Source organism: Echinops telfairi, unplaced genomic scaffold (genome assembly GCF_000313985.2).
Source record: "Echinops telfairi isolate 266 unplaced genomic scaffold, ASM31398v2 ScPeMD7_8;HRSCAF=38, whole genome shotgun sequence".
NCBI classification, from domain to species: domain Eukaryota; kingdom Metazoa; phylum Chordata; class Mammalia; order Afrosoricida; family Tenrecidae; genus Echinops; species Echinops telfairi.
The window spans coordinates 702,466-709,575 of NW_022103905.1; the positions used below are offsets into that span (position 1 = coordinate 702,466).

The 7,110-nt window shown below is 45.7% G+C and overlaps 1 protein-coding gene and 1 pseudogene across 3 annotated transcripts in view; one reads left to right on the forward strand and one right to left on the reverse strand.

The window, feature by feature from the left end:
* The window catches only part of ZNF106 (zinc finger protein 106), a 67,205-nt gene extending 60,101 nt beyond the window's left edge, over positions 1–7,104 (reverse strand). For 2 of the 3 annotated variants that reach the window (XM_013006363.2, XM_045286496.1), the window contains exon 1: positions 7,031–7,104. The gene's annotated coding sequence lies outside the window, so the exon portion shown is untranslated. The remainder of the gene's footprint in view (positions 1–7,030) is intronic. The other variant, XM_045286498.1, reaches the window with a different exon arrangement.
* On the forward strand, positions 3,246–3,858 carry LOC101645860 (annotated as a pseudogene).
* Positions 7,105–7,110: the final 6 nt, after the last annotated feature.

Sequence of the window (7,110 nt, forward strand, 5' to 3'; positions counted from 1 at the left end):
TGGCTCATCTCTTCCCTGTGGCCCCTCTGTGAGAGGATGTCCAATTATCTACAGATGGGTATTGGGTCTCCACTCCCTGCCCTGCCCCACCCCATTCATCTTAGGTATGGCTTTATTCTGGGTCTTAGATGCCTGATCTCTGATCCCATTGACACCTCATGAACACAGGCTGGTGTGCTTCTTCCATGTGGGCTTTGTTGCTTCTCAGCTAGATGACCGCTTGTTTATCTTCAAGCCTTTAAGACCCCAGATGCTATATCTTTTGATAGCTGAACACCATCAGCTTTCTTCACCATATTTGCTTAAGCACCCCATTATGTTTTCAACCATCATGTCGGGAAGGTGAGCACCACAGAATGCTGGATTGTTAGAACAAAGTGTTCTTGTGTTAAGGGAGTACTTGAGTCAAGGCCTAATGTCTACCTACAACCTTAATTCTTAACATATAGATATGAGAGTAAATAGATCTATTCCCCTCTCATTTTATGTATACATATTTACATATGTACATGTTGGTATTTATGCCTCTATAAATGTCCTTTGCCTCCTGATTCTTTCCTCTATTTCCTTTTTACTTTCCTCTTGTCCCATCATCATATTCAGCCTTCATTCGGGTTTAGCAATTCCTCGCTGCTACATTGCTCTTGATTAAGCCCCACGTTGCTCTTGATTAAGCCCCACGTTGCTCTTGATTAAGCCCCATGAGGCATCCTATGACCTTCTTTTCATTGATTTTAGTTCATTTGTTCCCTTGTCCCTGGGTTGGTTCCCAACACCCCCTTCCTTTCTCCCATACCCCCCAGTAACCATTGGCCCCATTCTTTTCATCTCCAAATTATTTATCCCACCTATCTTTATCTAGATAGACATGCAGATACATCAATAAGTGCAAAAACCAGGCAAAGCCAAATAAAACAACAAAGGAAGTCAAAATCAACAAAACAGTAATAGCAAAAAAACAAAATAATCATAACAAAAAGAAAGCCACTGACAAAAATAGAAAAGCCTATAAATAGTTCAAGGTCTGTTTGTTGGCCTTTACGAGTGTTTTCTAGTCGAGTATGATGGGTGCCACACTCTGTCTCCAAAGTCTATTTTTGGTATTCCCCAGGGGTTTCTTCACTCTGCTCCTCCTGCTGCTCTGCTGCATGCCCTCAGTGACTCGTCCCAGCGTGATGGGGCCAGACCATGCACTATTCCCACCCTGTATCTCCAGTGCTGTCCCCCGCAGCGCTATGGTTCACTGAGGGATGCCATGTCCCGTGGTGGGGCCACCCTTACAGTCCTCCCCATGTGTGGTCTACTCAGAGCAAGAACATCATCTGTGGGGCTTGGTGGGCCAGGATGTCCTCTCCTCCCTCTCTATCCCTTTGCGTTTCTCCCGTGTGCTCTAATCTGAGCTGTAGCCCCAGCGCTGTCCTCTGAAGTGCATTCTCCTGAGGGAGGGGGGTGTCCACATAGTTGATTGGGGCCAGCCGGCAGACCTCTCTATTGGTCCCCTGTGACTTAATTTACAGACCAACATCTAGCCTTATATACTTGAGTTAGTTAATTGTGCCAGCCTGTCTGATAATCACATGTGGTGCTGGTTGAAAGGCAGAGGGATAAATGGGTGGTGAAGCCTCGCCTTTCTAGTTCTCGGGTCTCTTGTTTTGTGATGGTTGCATTGGGTGCAGCTGCCTTAGCAGTTCCCTGCTTCAGCTTGCAAGACTGACATCCTACAAGACATCCCCAAGGAGAAACCGCATGGACTTATCCCGATGCAGCCCTGGGTGCTGGAGCAGCCATGTGGAGACCCCTGCTAGTGCTGAGATGCTTATTCGTTTACTGACTCAGCTTTCCTCCTACAGTCGGCATCATTGCCTCTGTTTTGTGAGGTGGAGGACTTTGTGGACTGGTGTTGGGTTAATAGGTTAACGTTGGACTTGTGGGCTTGGGCAGCATTGGGTTGGGATGGTTTCGTGATGCACGTTTCCTTTACATAAAACTCTCTCTTATACATGAGTCGCTGTGGATTTGTTTCTCCAAAGTACCCAGACTAATACAATACTCTTGCAAAAAAAAAAAATTATTCTGAACTTATTGAATGGAGATCACATCTATACTAATTTTTTTATGCCTAGTAAATGCTGAGACAGAAATATTAAAATGTCTAATTATAATAGTTAATCATCTATTTTGAAGTTGTTAGTAAGCATTTGGCACATAGATATCTATTACTGTACCTCTTCCTGATACAGTTTTTGTTTTATCAATATGAAATGATCTCTCAGTTTAAGTCTAGTAATACTCTTCTATCTTGAAGTCTACTCTAATATTATTATAGCCACTCCAGACTTATGCTTTTATGCTTATTTTTTATATCACTTCCCATGCACTTCCTTTTAGCCAATCAAATTTTAATTATTCTATTAAAATTTAATGAAATTACTGATATGGTTAAATTAAGTCTACCATTTTCCCATGTTGTTTTTTTTGTACTAACTGTTGGAAGTTGATCACCAGGCTTTTCTTCCTAATCTCTCTTAAATCTGGATGCTCCGCTGAAGCCTGTCCATACTGCACCACTCCTTTTCTTCTTTTGGATTATCTGAATAATTTCAGAACTCATTAATATTTCTACTAACATTTTAGCAACACTCCTTTGCCTATTTTTCTGTCAGAATCACAATATACATCCTCACCATTTTACAGGTAAAGTATGTGATGGTATATTTTGGACATCATGTAATGACCTCCCCATCTGATGTGAAGTATCAATCAGTTGTAAAAAGATCAAGGGTGGAAGACAACATCTTTAGTCCAATCACAGCCCTAACCCACCCTGGTCCAATGTAACGAAGTTTCCCAGGGAAGTCTTCTCCCTGCCATGGAGTTCACTGACTCAGAAACCTGTGGGACAGAGTAGAACTGCCCCTACAGATTTCCAAGGCTGTAAATCCTTATAGGAAGAGAAAGCTTCCTCCCATGAAGCTGCAGCTGCCGTGCTGACCTTGCAGGAACGCACTATGCTTAACACATGATGCCACCAGGGCTCCTCGGACTTTTGTATTGAGATAAAAGGGGAAAGAAGGGTGCAGAGAAAGCGAGAGACCCATACCACCAAGATACATGGACATCTCCAAAGAACGCCAAGGTCCACAGATGATGAAAAGAGACAAGGACCTTTCTCCTCAACTGTGAGCCAAAAGAAGAAGTACAGTACACACTTTTTCCATCGGGCAGCGGCCATCAAGTGAGCCAAGATGGGTGCCTACCAGTACATCCAAGAGCTGTGGAGGAAGAAGCAGTCGGACCTGATGTGCTTTCTCTGAGGGTCCGCTGTTGGCAGTAGCGCCAGCTCTCGGTGCTGCACTGGGCATTGTGCCCCATCCGGCCGGACAAGGCGTGCAGACTGGGCTACAAGGCCAAGCCAGGTTATGTCACCTATCAGATTCGAGTCCATTGTGGTGGCTGCCAACGCCCAGTGCCCAAGGGTACAACCTATGGCAAACCTGTCCATCATAGTGTTAACCAGCTGAAGTTTGCTCGAAGCCTTCAATCGGTCACTGAGGAGCAAGCTGGACACCACTGTGGAGCCCTGAGGGTTCTGAATTCGTACTGGCTTGGTGAAGATTCCACACACAAATTTTTCGAAGTTATCCTCATTGATCCATTCCATAAAGCTATCAGAAGAAATCCTGACACTCAGTGGATCACTAAGCCAGTCCACAAACACAGAAAGATGCTGGGGCTGACGTCTGCAGGCCACAAGAGCCGGGGCTTAGGAAAGGGCCACAAGTTCCACCACAGGATGGTGGTTCCCGCTGCACTGCTTGGAGAAGGCACAACACCCTGCAGCTCCACCATTACTGCTAATCTGTGTCATGTTTATAAAGCTCATATCTAATAAACCAGTCAGGACAGTCACACACAAAAAAAGAGGAAGTACACAAATTATTCTTAAACTCCCACTAAAATACTCCAATTGCAAAATATATAATATGCATACATCTCACTGAGCGTACTCTATGTTCCAGGACCAAGTCAGCTAAAATCGACCACTGTTCCCTACCTCTCGAGTATATAGCCTCCAGACTACCAGTGCTCTACCCTAAATGTGCAATAATCACCATTTCTATTTTCCCACTTAAAATACCTTTAAATCACAGGTATTCTGCCTAAAAGGGCAGAATAGAACTGCCGCTGTAGGTTGTTGGGGCTATAATCTTTGAGAGGAGAAAATCTCACCTTTCTCCCACGGAGTGGCTCATGTGCTCCAATGACTGTCTCTGTGGTTAACATCCCCAAACTTGTAACCCACTACACCACCAGGGGACCCTACGAGTCAGCATTGACTCAATGGCAGTTGTGTTTGATTCTTTAACTCAGCGGTTCTCAACGTGTGGGTCGAGACCCCTTTGGGGGTCAAACGACCTTTTTACAGGGGTTGTCCGGTTTAGAACAGTAGCAAAATGATAGTTATGAAGTAGCAACAAAAATAATTTTATGGTTGGGCGGGTCACCACAACATGAGGAACTGTATTAAAGGGTTGCGGAATTAGGAAGGTTGAGAACCACTGCTTTAACTCACTGCAATGATTTGTGAACTAGCTGGATCAGACTACAACCACATTCCCCGGAGGGAAAGGTTAAGATCCAAAGACCTGGTCAGTTCATCTTGCCAAATTAGCATTACACTAGGGGGAAGGAGGAGAGGAAGGAGCTGTGCTCCCCCGCCACCCACCACAACTGCTCAGAAGTCAGGGCTGGAGCTTTAAAGGTGGACTAGAGGCACAGTTGGTGGTTATGGAGCTTGGGCAACCAGGGCAGCAGGGGTCAAGATGGTAGGTGGGGGTGACCAAACTCCCTGACGCTGCCATCGCCAAGCACTTCACCAGGGAGGATCCTACAGAAAGGAGTTACGTACTGCTGGAGAAAAACAGCTGCTGGGAGGAGGTTGGGGGTAGGGAGTTTCGGCTATAACCACCAGGCCCCAGATTACTCCAGAGCACCTCTTCCCGGGCCACTCAGCCACTCAGGAGGCCCACCTCAAATTCAACCCCTGTTGCTTCTTTCACAGGAAGCCTAGCCTTCAATTCAGGCTGACAGGAATGGGGGGTGGGGGGTGGGGTGGGAGGATGGGGGGGGATCTGTGGCAGGAGCCCAGACACTGAGAAGAAACTTGGGTTAATGCACAAAATAGTCAGAGGGGAGATTTTTTACTATTGACATCAATGTGAAATGTTGGATAAGGAGAGTCGTTAAGTAAGGAATAAATGTAATCTCATACTTTCTACCTCTTCCTGGCTATTCTGAATTTTCAAAAAACTGCCTAGCAAGTATCATTAAACTAATTCAAAGCTTCTACGTTTTCTTCTACCATTTCCATATTGAAATAGTCTAGAAAGAAAAGCCAGGTGATCTACTACTGAATTAGCCAATGAAAAATCTTAAAGATCACAACAGTATATAGTGCTGGAAAACAAGCCCTCTGGGTTAGGAAAAACAAAAACAAAAAACTCATTGCCATTGAGTCAATGCCAACTCATAGCAACCCTATAGGAGAGGGTAGAACTGCCCCTGTGAGTTTCTGAGATTGTTTATAGGAATAGAAAGCCCTTTTTGCTACGGTGCCACTGGCGATTTCGACCGTGCAGATCATGGGTCAACCATTAGCCACTCTGCCACGAGGACACTCCAAATGCACAGTGATCATAAGAATGGACCCGGGCATACCAACAATCTGAAACCCGTGCAGGATCAGACCTTTTGTTGTTAGACCTGGGTTTACCAACACAACAGCAACTAACAACCACCCCCACCACTTTTTAGCTCAATACGAACTGGAACAAATGTAACTGATGTAGTTTGCTTCTCAGTAGAAGTGCCTAACTTTTAACTTGTTGCCATCGGGACAATTTTGACTCACAGCAACCTTACAGGCCAGTCAACTACCCTTGTGGGTTTCCAAAACTGTAGCTTTTTAGTGGGAGTACAAAGTTTCATCTTTCTCCTGTAAGATTTGCAGACCGTGCTTGGAATAGCTATAATTTATCTAACTTGGCATTAAAACCTGCTGTGCAAAGCATCATAGTGCCTGAATTCCACCAATTACTCTAGCCAGGTTTGCTTCACCAAACTATCATAATACGCTGCCCCAAGCCATCTTCCAACACAATATCTCACTAAATTTTAGTGACAGACCAGAGCTTCTGGCACCAAATAAATCCTAGTTGATTGGAATACTACCTACCATTGATTCCTTCTCAACCAAACTTGAGAGCAAGGCCTAAAAAAAATTTAGTGATTTTTTTTCCATGAAGCTTATAGCAGTACAAGGCTCTCAGCAAGTGCTAAAAACTGTGGATTGAATAAATTCGGTGTCAATCACTATGGTAAATAACACACTCATTTAAAGAAATTCCCCTAAGTAGCAACCTCAAGTTGCTAAGAGCCACGAGGATTTCCAACTCCCAATAGGATGGCGTCATCATACTCCTAAAGATGATTACATTACATTGATAATTTAATATGATTTAAATTCTTTTTAAAAGGTGATTACATTGAACAGATTGAAGCGGGAAAGGGTGCAACGCATTTCCTCACCATAATTATGCATGGTCTCCCTGGCTACATCATATGCGCTCGATAATTAGTAGCTATTATTAAGATGCATCCCACTAGGCAGGATGGAAAAGAACGGAGGCTGCCAGTCACTAGAAGTCGAAAGCTGCCTGGGCCCTGGCTTCAGACCCAGAGGCCGTCAGGTCCCAGGGTCGACGGCTTCCAGCCCCAGCCGGCGCCTAAGGAGTTCGGGAGGCTCTCCGAAAGGTCAAGGTTTTGGAGCCACCTTTCCGGCTGGGGTTGGAAGCAGAGCCAAAACGCGCCCGCGAGAACTTGGATCCCGAGGCCAGAAGCACCGCCAGCCAGGACCCCGCGTGGGCTCCGAGAAAGGGGGTCATTGGGCGGCCCCTAGGCCGCCGGAGCCTGCAGAGACCTGGCAGCTCCGCGAAGGACCCTCGGGCTCCGACACGCCTCAAATACTCACACGGATGACCCCTCTCACTCCATCCCGCCGCCGAAGCCCCGGCGAGGGAGCTCGACGAGCCCCTGGGGGCGTCCCCCCCC